Source organism: Geotrypetes seraphini, chromosome 18, assembly GCF_902459505.1.
Source record: "Geotrypetes seraphini chromosome 18, aGeoSer1.1, whole genome shotgun sequence".
Lineage (NCBI taxonomy): Eukaryota > Metazoa > Chordata > Amphibia > Gymnophiona > Dermophiidae > Geotrypetes > Geotrypetes seraphini.
Window position 1 is genome coordinate 18270156 of NC_047101.1, and position 13654 is coordinate 18283809.

The 13654-nt window shown below is 44.5% G+C and overlaps 1 protein-coding gene across 1 annotated transcript in view; it reads right to left on the minus strand.

The window, feature by feature from the left end:
• SGCD (sarcoglycan delta) overlaps window positions 1-7742 on the minus strand; it is a 697305-nt gene extending 689563 nt beyond the window's left edge. The window contains exon 1 of the mRNA XM_033926952.1: window positions 7682-7742. The gene's annotated coding sequence lies outside the window, so the exon portion shown is untranslated. The remainder of the gene's footprint in view (window positions 1-7681) is intronic.
• Between the last annotated feature and the right edge of the window lie 5912 nt (window positions 7743-13654).

A 13654-nucleotide genomic window follows, 5' to 3' on the forward strand; every position in this document is an offset into this window, starting at 1 on the left:
AGGGGCGCCTCTCACCCTAGCTACGCCGCTACTCCTGACATAATTGTATGGATTCGATATTTCTATAGCAATTAGAGAATGACACGGTGACAAAATTCATCACCGTCCCCGTGGATAACCATGGGAAACCATCTTCATTTCATTCTTTAAGGTGAGAGGGAAGAATCAGAGTATGAATGGCCACAACCACTGACCCGCAAGCTTTGCTTTGAAGAATGCTGGTGTAGAAGGACCGAGGTTGAAACAGACACTACAGAATGACAGTCTCTGGTAACCAGATATTGTGATGTCATAATGCCTCATTCCACCAGTGCCTAAGAGCCAATCACATCAGTGGTGTCACAATGGCTTCATTATCCTTGGCTCACATAAGAATCAGAGTATGAATGGCCACAACCACTGACCCGCAAGCTTTGCTTTGAAGAATGCTGGTGTAGAAGGACTGAGGTTGAAATAGACACTAGAAAATGACATGGGATTATTTCCCACGGTTATCCACGGGGACGGGAACGGTGATGAATTTTGTCACCGTGTCATTCTCTAATAGCAATGCTGATGCTGATGCTTTTGAGACTGCTAGAACTAAAATCCAGTACCTGGAGATAAATGGGTTGCTGAAAAGCCAAATCTGTAATTATAAAATTCGAGTGTGTAGCAACTCACTTTGTTACTTCTAGTAGAGATAAGCTCCATCACACTGAGAGACAGCAACACCTCCAGAAGGGGAACAATGCAAAATCATGAATGCAGAAACAGGCTTTGTTTTGTTAAAGAGTTTTTCATATAATCCACTCCTATGCTTACAGCAAGTATCAACTTTGAAAAAGATATCACAATCTGCAATAAGCGCTTTGAGTTATGGTGATGGCCAACATTAAAGCTAACAAGCAGAAACCAATCTTTTGGAAATCAGGCTTCAGACTGTCTCCTTTTTTTTTTTTTTTTTAGCTTTGGGCCTCTTATCAAGCCGCGGTAGTGAGTGTGGTGAAGCAAAATGCACCGAAGCCCATTCAATTTCTATGAGTTTCTGTGCATTTTACCGAGGCCGTACAGTGAGAGATTGGAGAAACTGGGCCTCTTCTCCCTTGAAAAGAGGAGACTTGATCGAAACATTCAAGATAATGAAGGGAATAGACTTAGTAGATAGAGACAGGTTGTACACCCTCTCCAAGGTAGAGAGAACGAGAGGGCGCTCTCTAAAGTTAAAAGGGGATAGATTCCGTACAAATGAAAGGAAGTTCTTCTTCACCCAGAGAGTGTTAGAAAACTGGAACGCTCTTCTGGAGTCTGTTATAGGGGAAAACACCCTCCAGGGACTCAAGACGAAGTTAGACAAGTTCCTGCTAAACTGGAACGTACGCAGGTGAGGCTGGACTCATTTAGAGCACTGGTCTTTGACCTGAGGGCCGCCGTGTGAGTGGACTGCTGGCTAGGATGGACCACTGGTCTGACCTGGCAGTGGCAAAAAAAAAAAAAAAAAGAGGCCCTTTATGAATACATAGGGTTACCGGACGTCTGGATTTCCCCGAACATGTCCTCCTTTTGAGGTCAAGTCGGGGGGTCCGAACGGCACTTTGTCCAGGTTTTGAAAGCTTCCCGACATAATCGCGTCGGGAAAGGACATCCGTGCATGTGCAGATGCAACGCCGCGGCAGCGTGTCCGCACATGCACGCATGCCTTCTGGAGGCGGGGCTGGGGGGAGGAACAGGGCGGGAAAGAGGCGAAACTGGGCGGTCTTGGGGGCATGGCCAAAGGAAAATCTGGTAACCCTATGAATACAATATCTTCAGTTAACAGAATCTTTCTTTTCTTTTTTTTTTTTAACTTTAGTTTTTAATGCCAACAAAAAGTGCAATACAATTTACATACAAATAATGATAATCAATCAAGCACTTGTAATCAATCAGTATCTATACAAAAGATAAAAATTCCCTCCCCATCCATCATTACCATCAGGAATAATACCAAAACAAAAGATATACCCCCTCCTGCTCCCAACCCCCATGGATGTGTGGATGAAAAACAACAGAAAATAAAGATAAAGGACAACTATAGCAAATCTACATAATCTTTCCAGAATACACCTACATCAAGAAGTTCAGAAATTAATTTCAAAGCCGTTTAAAAGTGAAAAAATAAATTGCTTTCAGTCAGCGTGGAATGCACTTAAAACTGTTGTGAAACTGGTTTTATGCAAAAGTCAAATACGCAACAAATGTAGAGATCTTACAACTCCTGCACGGAGGTGGATGGCCTTAGCAGGGCTGAAGGTCTATAGCAGGGGTGTCCAACCTTTTGGCTTCCCTGGGCCGCATTGGCCGAAAAAAAATTTTCTGAGGCCACACAAACTGCGCAAATGCTGAAGCAAGACAAAGGAGGGAGCCGGCAAGACGGTAAACACCTCCCTTTATAACCTCTTTCTTGGAATTCCTCAAACCCTAATACCACCAGACTCTCCCACAAATTAAAACTATCCTTCCCCTCGCTAAAAGGCATTTCCCTTACAGGAAAGCAAGGGACCTCCCTCCCCTTCAAAATCACTGAGCTCTGGAACAACCTTACCTCCCCTCTTTGGAACTTGAGCTCTCTCCAAGTTTTCCACAAACATCTGAAAACCTGGCTTTTCTGAAAAATGTACGCCTCTCTCCAACTTTGGTATCCCAAGTCCTCAAAAACTCTTCATATCTGGCATCCCAAATCCTTTAAATATTCTTCATACTTTGACCTCTAACCCTTTATTGTAGTTCCCTCCTATTTCATCTCCTGTAAACCGTGCCGAGCTCTACGAATGTGGAGAAGATGTGGTATACAAACCTAAGGATTAGATTAGATTAGAAAACACTGCATCACCCTCGACCGCACAAAATACTTCACGGGGTCGTATGCAGCCCTCGGGCCGCAGGTTGGACACCCCTGGTCTATAGTTTTACCTAATTCACTATTTCTTGTCTGGTATGAAGCAGAATAGCAAACAGAATGGTAGGAGGATCTGGGCCAGTAATGGTCCAAACAGCACCTGAGAGATATGGAATCACTATCCCCAGTGGCTCCTTTTCTAGGCCATGATCAGGAAAAAAAAATCTTCCTTCCTTTTCAGCGAGCAGCTTTGATCAACCCACCCATCTGGAACATGGCCACAATAAAGGCAATTCTCTAAACTGGGGGCTTATCATTTATGCACCCATCGCACGGGTAAATGTACAGAATGCTAGCATATGCTCTCATAGGAAAACCTGGACATGACCTGGGGTCCAAGACGGACTTTCCAAAACCCAGCCGTTTGTCCAGGTTTTAGAAAGCCCCGACAAGCTCCAGCTGCATCTGGAAGGCATCTGAGCATGTACGGACGACATCGCACACATCCGCACATGCTCCAGACTCCAGACTGCCAGAGCTTGGGAAAGAGAGGAGGTTTCTGGGGGGCAGGGCTGGAGGCTGAACTGGGAGGGGCTGAGGCAGAATGGGGCGGAGCCAAAGGTGGAACTGGGCAGGGCCGAAGGGAGAACAGGGCAGGGTCATGTGTCCAGATTTTTGCGGCCCAAAAAATGGTAACCCAACTCATAGGTGCACACTTACATGCATGTATTCTAATACAGTGTTCTTCAACCACCGTTGCCGGTCCGCAGAAATTTCCTGCCTGTCCACAGGGCCAGCATGTGCATCAGGCCCGAAACAGTGTTCTACAACCGCCAGTTCGCGGTGCAATCGATGCGGCGTTATCTTTGGGCCGGCTCCCTCTTCCTCACTGCCGCAGTGCACAAAGCCGCAGGCAGCGGCTCCTATGCGCGTCCTGCGCTTGAACCGGAAGCTTTCTCTCTGATGTCGCAACGTCAGAGGGAAGTCTTCCAGATGAGGCGCGGGTAGGAATGTTCTGGTAGGAATGAATGTTGAGAAGCATACAGTGTGTTTTGTATAGTTTAATTTTGTGGTTTATTATGTGTTGCTAATAAGATTATATTGTGTGAATATATGAAAAATGAATGGAAAAAACAGTGTTACAATTAGGTACTATTATGGTGGCAGAGAAGGGCGGAGTCTGGCCTACGACTTAGCCCAGGTGTTCTTCAACCGCCAGTCCGCAGACCGGTGCCGGTCCACAAAATAATTCTTTTATTTCCTCCGGTCCATAGGCGTAAAAAGGTTGAAGAATACTGTTCTAATATACTACCTAAGCGCTGTTCTATAAATATATGAACTGTCTTATAAATGACCTATTTGCAAGGGAGTGTATACAGGGGTGGAGCACTGGAGCAAAGCCAGAGAATGGGTGAAACCTTGGGCAGGACAGGCAGGGCTCCCATTTACACGTGTAGGTAGGGTTGCCAGCATTTCCTCTTTAAAAAAAATGAAGACACCTGGCCCCATCCCGTTCCACCCTTGGCCCCACCACATTCCACCTCTTGCTCCACCCTGTTCCACCACCATCTCCCCCCCTCCCACCCCCCCCCACCCCCCGCCAAACCTCCTGTTTCCTTCCCCGAGGTCTAGAGGGCCTCTGCACATGTGCAGATCTCAATGCGATGACATCACTGAAGAGGTTTCTATTTTTTAAGATGAACTATGGGAAGTGAGTTCTTACGATAGCTTCAAGCTCCGGTCGCTGAAAGGTTCTTATTGTCCGATTCATTTGTATTGTATGTAAAAGCTGCAATAATTGTGTATTTATGGGCTGTAACGGGATATAAATCAATAAACTATAATACCGCCATGGTCGGTGATTAAAAAAAAAAAAAAAAAAAAGCCTACTGCGGCTTCGTATAAGGGGGCCTAAATGCACCCCTTGTGCTGCCAGTTTATAGAATTGCTGGCTTTAGGCATTATGATGGCGGAGGTTTTCTGTGTTCCCTTTTGAAGCACTTGCTTCTGCTGTAATTCAATATCTGTTTCAACATTACCATAAAAATTACATTATAAAATTTAAAAAAAAAAGCTGAACTGGTATCGATTTTCTGCCTCCCTTCTTGTTTTGTCAGGGCAAGATTTGAATCGGTGGCCTCCGGTTTCATGAAGTAGGCACCCACTACCTCTTATTGGCAAAGAGAGGTTAACAGGAAGATTTCCTATCTCTTTCAGAAAAAACAAACAACCTCCCCCCCCCCCCCCCATTTTTTAGAATTGCTATCAAAGCAAAACGTGTACCTTGGCAGAATTTTATTGCTAGTTACCATTTCCCAGTTGGTTTAATGTTTGAAAGAAGCTCACCAGAACAAATATGATGTTCCTAACTAAATACTATCTACCTTGCTTTTCTGCTTTGCCCAGCTGGCTCTCTTGCACTGCAGGCACTTGTCTAAAATGTAAAATCCACCTCCCAGTTGGATTTTAAAGCTCGGTTCATCCTTCTCACTTTAATAGAGCAGAGTTTTACTATTTCTGCTACTCGAATCTCGTGTGACTTTTCCCAGACTGCATTGCGAGGACATGACCTTTTTCCTTCAGTGGAGACTTGGCATTCAGAGGCCTGCAGAGGTCTCGTCGTTATATTTTAATAGTTCCATTAAGCTCATGTGACCAGGAGACTACCAAATTATTGGCATAGACAAATTCATATATTTACTAACTGCAGCCTCAAGATATAATACCACAAACTAAATTACCATCTATAGTAATAAAAAGTGCTTAAAAAGTACTTCCAGAACTTAAGTACATATGAAGAGCCATCCTGGGTTGACCAATGGTCCATCTAGCCCAGGGATAGGGAACTCCGGTCCTCGAGAGCCGTATTCCAGTCGGGTTTTCAGGATTTCCCCAATGAATATGCATGATATCTATTTGCATGCACTGCTTTCAATGCATATTCATTCGGGAAATCCTGAAAATCCAACTGAAAACAGCTCTCGAGGACCGGAGTTCCCTACCCCTGATCTAGCCCAATATCCTTTTCCAGGTTAAGGTACTGGGCAGAATCCCATAGTGGAGCAAAATTCCATGCTACCGACTTCAGAGATTAGTTGTGGCTTTCCCCCTGTCCATCTTAAAAGCACCTGTAGCTCAGTGAGTAAAAGCACGATTTCCAATTTGCAAAGGTCACCAGTTCAAATCTCAAGGATAGTCAGATACCCCAGCCACTGCTTGCCCTGGATCAGTAGCATGGAATGTTGCTACTCCTTGGATTATGGCCACCGTGAGAACTGGATACTAGGCTTGATGGACCAGTGGTCTGACCCAGTAAGGCTATTCTTATGTTCTAATTTATTACATAGTAATAAAATAAATGATGGCATATAAAGATCCGAATGGTCCATCCGGTCTGCCCAAAAATACACTCTATAATTTAATGATTTAATTTAAATTGTTCTTTATCTTAGATATTTTGGGGCCAAAACCTAGAGCTCTGCCTGATACTGTGCTTAGGTTCCATCTACTTGAGTCTCCGTCAGAGCTAGTGTCAGGTCAAAAGTGCGCCGGGACAAAGGCGAGCACAGCGCGCGCCACCGCACCGCTCTAAATTACTGTTTTTAGCGCTCCGACAGGGGGACGTGGGGGGGGAACCCCCCCACTTTACTTAATAGACATTGTGAAGCATTGTGGGGCCGTTTTGGGGGTGTGGGGGGTTGTAACCCCCCCACATTTTACTGAAAACTTCACTTTTTCCCTGTTTTTAGGGAAAAAGTTCAGTTTACAGTAAAATGTGGAGGGTTACAATCCCCCAAACCCCCCATAACGCCGGCGCAATGTCTATTAAGTAAACTGGGGGGGTTCCCCAACAAAACCCCCGTCGGAGCCCCTAAAAACTGTAATTTAGAGCGGCGTGGCGGCGCGCGCTACGCTCAATTGTTGGCGCGCGCTTTTGTCTTTCGCGCCATTGTCTATGAACCGTCAGCGCTCACTCCAGCCCATCTAAGCCATCCCAGCCTCAACTGAATGGCCATATACGGTACACAGACCATGCAAGTCTGCCAATGCTGGCCTTACTTCTTCAATATATACTGTAGCCACCACCAGGGTCTCTAGGCAGGATTCAATAGTGTCCCTAGTGGCCACAGCAAAAAAATGATCCTGGCGTGTGACTCAGAAAGGAGTCAACCCTGCAGGCACTGAAATACTATATAAACCTTCCCCCCCCCCCCCCCCACACACACACACACAAAATTCCAACTACAACAGTTCTCACAATAGCTTTAATAGTCAGAATGTGCCAAGCTAAAACAAAGTGTAATTTAAAAAAAAAAAAACAAAAAAAAAAAACCTTCAAGGAAAATCCTGTGTAGTGCTCAGGATTTCTCCACACAGTTCCCTCAACTCCCAAAACTGTACTTATTCACTCAGTTGCTTTTCCAAAGTTCTTTCCCCAGCCTGCTCAATGCAGGTCCCAGGTAAGTCCAGCTCCTTAGCTGTAGCAGTCCAAGCATTCAAACAACCCAAACACAAAAAAGCCTCCAGCTAACACGGCACCGCTGGGGCCAGGAGAATTGCCTCAAGTTTGTATTATGTAAAGCACAAAAAAACAGCTTTCAAAATTCCCTCCCAGATAATGACAAACTTCTCCCACAAGACAATCTCAGCTTCCTACCAGCATGAGCCGAGAACCAAACACAGCAATCAAAACCCCCACAGTTCTGGTAGTCCATGGAAAAGGCAAAAAAAAAAAAACAACCCACCACTACCTCAGCAAAATAGCAAAAGCAAAAACAAAACAGTTCCATTCCAAACACAGAAAAATTAAAAAAAACAACTCACAGTTTTCCAATCAGTACTTGCAAATGGCAGCCAAATCCACATCCCTCAAGTCTGGTTCCTGGAACAGCTCCTGGGGAATTAATGTTTCCTGGAACTCCATCAGCTCCTCTTGGGCTGGAGCTGCAATTTTGTGGCAGAACCTGCCTCCTCCACTTTGGAAGCTTCTCCTCGGGGAGAGGCCTGTTCCTCCTCTCTATCTTCTCTAACAGCCTATTCAAACCTGAAGGCTTTTCATTTGGGGAGCCAAGCTCTATCCTGGCTGAGCCCGCTATCACCTGGGTCTCTCTCTGGCTCCCCCAGTGGACACTAGGGAAAATAGCATTGCTCCCTATTCCCAGGAATAGGTTTCTAGGTCTGCTGTTTAGAGGGTAGTGCCTGGGTAGGGTTTCCCTGTTCCCCCATTCTGGGTTTGTGACATCACCCAGCTGGTCTGACTGGTACTGGGAGCTGGCCTTGGAAATCCCCTTTTTGGGCTTCTTGCAACCCTTTCTATCAGATTTAACATGGACCAAGGCAGGCCTGGAGCCTGACTGGTCACAATATGTACCCTTATTATCTGATTAGAGGTCACCCCATGTTTTTTTTTTTTTTTAACTCTGTCACCATTTCCCTCTCCACCACATCCCTCGGGAGTGCATTGCAGGCATCAACCACCCTCTTCGTAAAGAAGAATTTCCTAACATTACTCTTGAGTCTACCACCCCCCCCCCCCCCCCCAACCTCAGATTATACCCTCTAGTTTTACCATTTTCCTTTCTCTGGAAAAGATTTTGTTCTACATTAATACCTTTCAAGTATTTGAATGTCTGAATCATATCTCCCCTGTTCCTCTTTTCCTCTAAGGCAGGTGTGTCCAACCTTTTGGCTTCCCTGGGCCGCATTGGCCGAAAAAAATGTTTCTGGGGGCCGCGCAAACGCTGCAGCAAGACAGAGGAGGGAGCCAGCAAGACAGTAAACACCCGGGGGCAGCAAAGGAAAACACTGCATCGCCCTTGACCGGGACCGCACAAAATACTTCACGGGGCCGCAGGTTGGACACCCCTGCTCTAAGGTATACATATTCAGGGCTTCCAGTCTCTCCTCGGGCGTCCTTTGGTGCAAACCTCCTACCATTTTCATCGCCTTTTTCTGGACCGCTTCAAGTCTTCTTATGCCCTTTGCCAGATACGGTCTCCAAAACTGAGCGTCAGAGCATTTACCTCACCAGCCCACGGTAGAAATCTCTAGCACAGCTTTGTAAAAGCCAGAGTTAAGTTACGTGCCTAGATCAGTTAAGCGCCAGTCTAGGTTCCTAACTTTAGGCATCTTTCATTGAATCTGGACCTCTATGTTTTGCTGTGTACGCAGGGTTCATGATCAGAGTGCGCACATACATGCTTACAAATTTAAAGGTACAGTGATCACAACCCCTTAATATTATGAATATGAATATTCATTAAACAAAAGGCTACAACCTTCTTGGATTCTCTCCTTGACCTTTACAAGATCTAAGAGTGATTGTTTCGCATGTTTCTTAGCCCCAACTTTATAATGCCAAGTTATATGACTATTTCTGAGCAAACAATTGTGCTGCCTCCATGATCAGGAACTTAAGTACTGACATGGGGGCAGAATTTGTCCAAACTACCTAGGGATAGGGACACAATCACAAAAAACCACCTCAAAATGTGCCCTAAATGGAACACTCAAGGTTCTTTTGGGACACTGCAAGGCCACCCATACACCCACAATCTGAAAATTACACAGAAAAAATGTGGAGAAAAAGCCTCAGTTAAGCTTCATATGGCTGAAAAAACTCCACTTGTGCATCTCCAGTATATCAAAAACAGTGGTGAAAAAAAATGAGGCACAGTAGCAGCCCCCCAAAAAACACCTCACAACCAGACCGCTAAAATCTTAATACGAACATTGTGTGGAAGAAGTTTGCAATCCAAAGGCACAGTCATAAATATTGCAACTTGACCAAGGGATATAGAAAAACATTTAGCTGTCCATGAAGTCCCAGCTGTCTCCAATCATGCTCACTCACAAGCACCTCAACCCTTCGTAGATAGTCAGCCCACCCGACGGAAAAATCCCCGTTTTGCTCCTGCTGCGTCAGGGGTGTAAAAATTCCTGCATCAAAGGCAATTCAACATAACCCTCCGTGCAAATCTTTCACATATTCCACAAACAATGCAATGCTGGCAGCCCCATCCTCGTCCCCGTGGATAAACGTGGGAAACCATCCTGTGTCATTCTTTAGTGTCTTATCTCAACCTCAGTCCTTCTACACCAGCATTCTTCAATGCAAGGCCTGAGGGTCAGTGGCTGGGCCCATTCATACTCTGATTCTTATGTGAGCCAAGTATAGGATAATGAAGCCATTGTGACATCATGATGAGGTTGGCTCTTAGGCATTGGTGGAATGAGGCATTATGACATCACAATATCTGCTCTGGATACCAGAGACTGTCATTCTGTAGTGTCTGTTTCAACCTCGGTCCTTCTACACCAGCATTATTCAAAGCAAAGCTTGCGGTTCAATGGTTGTGGCCATTCATACTCTGATTCTTCCCTCTCTCCTTAAAGAATGACACAGGGATGGTTTCCTGTGGTTAACCACGGGGACAGGGACAAAGTTTGTCCCCATGTCATTCTCTACATTTTTATCCTCTTCTTTTTTAGTTGTCTCGCCATATTTAATTTTTGGAGAAAGGGGGGTTCTTCTCTCATTTAGCTCTCCAGCACTATTTTATTTCTCTTGATGTAAGTTTTTAGACAAGCCTGGCAGCAACCTCTGTGCATCCTGGTATTGTAATATATTAATTGATTTATTGCTGTTAGAAACTATCAGAGAATTTTTCTGTATGAAAAAATAAATAATAGGTAATTATAATATAGAGTATTACTCTGTAAAATACTCCTGGCTTTTGTCTGACATTGAATATTTTGAACAGCATGACTTTATTATAAATCTTATTTTCAAGTGAAGAAATGAATGGATTAGCTTCTGGGCTCATGCTTCTATAGACAATTGGGATCTTTTATTCACATCATTTGCAGAAAAATAGAATCCGACAACAGGGGGGAGGACAATTACATTCAGGGCCCCCATTAAGGCATAAGAAAACTAGACATGTTCCTAGGGCCCAAAGGCTTAGGGTGCCTTGTCAGATGTGGTCAGGACTCAGGAGGCTTGGAATGCAAATTGGATCGTTTCCATATTTCACAGATTTGTAAATTAGCTGCCTTGAAGCCAGAAGGATTGCTGAAGTGGCTGAATATTTTCAAAGTTCTTCGTTCTATAGCCATCCAGCCCTCCACCTCTCTCCTTCCAGTGCAGAGCTTGTGGTAGGATCGAGGCAATGGGAAAGCTATGGTAGTCACAAGAGGGATGAGCTGCAAGTGCTGGGGCGGGGGGGGGGGGAGGGAACCACACAGAGCCTAGGGGACAGTCGGTGGAAACAGTGAGCATTGAGGGAGGGGTGTTGATGAGAAGCTGTAGAGAGGTAAGAAAAATGGGGAAAAGTGTGAGGGGTCTGCTGAAGCAGGCTAAGACAGAGAGCTCAGTCAATCTATGAATGGGGAAACCAAAATGAATGGTGAAATATATCTCAATGAGGGTGAGCTCAACTGATGTGATATCAAGAGCAAAAGTCACTCCTCTGTTGAAGATTCAAAGGCTGTTTCACATAGATGTAATATTTTGTTAGTATATAGAATTCACATTTCAAAAAGCTGAGACTTGAAGGCCAAAACAAGGGACAAGTTCCAAGAATATCACCTCACCACCCAGTCATCACATATGCTTTAAATGCCATCAAAAAATCTTTTTACCCTCTTGGTTCCCTGACGCAGGAGCGAAACGGGCTTTGTCTGTCGGAACCTTTGACAAAGGTAAGTATCTTATCACTTAAGCATATGATTCATTTGAAATTAGTTGACTGTGATATACAGCAAATATGAAGGGAATAGACTTGGTGGAAAAGGACAGGTTGTTCACTCTCTCCAAGGTAAGGAGAACGAGAGGGCACTCTCTAAAACTGAAAGGGGATAGATTCTGTACGAACGTAAGGAAGTTCTTCACCCAGAGAGTGGTAGAAAATTGGAACGCTCTTCCGGAGGCTGTCATAGGGGAAAACACCCCCCAGGGATTCAAGACAAAGTTAGATAAGTTCCTGCTGATCCGGAATGAACGCAGGTAGGGCTAGCCTCAGGGCGCTGGTCTTTGACCAGAGGGCCGCCGCGTGAGCAGACTGCTGGGCACGATGGACCACTGGTCTGACCTAGCAGTGGCTATTCTTATGTTCTTATGTGCATGTGTGTGCCTCAAGAGTGAGAGCAAGAATGGAGGCATACATGCTGTGGGGTACCCGGGACAGAGCACCCCTTCCTCTAGACAGTAGAATAGTGCATAGAGTGGTTGTGGGTCCATCGGCTCTGCTGGTCCCCCATCCTGGAACAAGGGAAAAGGATAGTGACAGGAGTATACCCTAGGCCAGGGTTGTCCAATGTCGGTCCTTGAGGGCCGCAATCCAATCGGGTTTTCAGGATTTCCCCAATGAATATGCATGAGATCTATGTGCATGCACTGCTTTCAATGCATATTCATTGGGGAAATCCTGAAAACCCGACTGGATTGCGGCCCTCGAGGACCGACATTGGACATCCCTGCCCTAGGCAGTGACAGGAGTGTACCCTGGAAGGGGTGGGGGCAAAAGCTCCATCCTAGACCTCCCTCTCTCCGGCTCCCCTACTTCCCTGGCCACTCTCATTTTAAATCTTCAGGCAGTAGCAACAAGTGAGCCTGCTGCCATTGGCCTGCCCCAGAGGTCTTCATTCTGTAGCAATTGGACTCTGCAGAATGAAGACTTCTGGGGCACACCGACAGCAGCAGGCTCACAAGATTTAAAATGAGAGCAGCTGGGAGGAGGCAGTTGGGGGGAGGCAGGAGAGACATCTCTTCTGGCCAACCACCAATTTTGAGGGGCCATTGCCCCTGCGGCCACCCCTGTTCCTACGCCCATAGAGTGCTGATAGAATTGAAAAATGAGCTTGCCTAGCTATTAGCAATTTGTAATTTTTCTTCAAAATCTAGCAGAGTACTAGAAGACTGGAAGGTGGCCAGTGTGATGCTGATTTTTAAAAAAGGTTCCAGAGGTGATCCGGAAAATTATAGACCGATGAGTCTGACATTGGTGCCAGGCAAAATGGTAGAGACTATTATTAAGAAGAAAATGACAGAACACATACATATTATATACTATATGAATTCTAGGGGTTATTTTAGATCAAAATTATTATTATTATTTATTATTATTGTTTATTCAGGTTTTTGATTGAACGCTTTTTCGAAACTACAAAGAATTGAACAAGATTTAAAATTAACTTTTAAACAAAAATTTAACAATTCAAACATACATCTCTATAAAAAACTACAAGACTGACAACAAATACGTACTGGGTAAAAAGGGCCAAAAAGCCCCTGGACACGAATAGGAATAGGGGGAGAAATGCAATCGATATAGAAAATGTGAGAAACATTTAAGGTAAACACAAAAGGGGATTGGGAAAATAAATGTAAGAAACAAGAATAGGTTAATTACTAAAACACTGTTGATCAATTAAAAGCATCTTTAAAAAGAAAGCACTTTAAAGTGCTTTTAAAATTTTTTAAGTTTTTTTTCCATTTTTAAGTGTAAAGGAAGAGTATTCCAGATCATAGGGGCTGTCACAGAAAAAATTGAGGTACGACGTGTACCAATTATTTTTAATGACTTCAAATACAGATGCTTTATTTAGTAAGGAAAAGTTTCTATATGTTGTGGATACTACAGACTGTTAGACCATATTTGACGTTTCTTCTTTTAGACTGTTGGTACAGTCATTAATTCTACGTATTTTTGGATCGATTAATTTTCAATCTGAAAAATCAGATCATGTCACACCTTATTGCCAAAGACCACATTGGTTACCGTTTGAGGCCAGCGT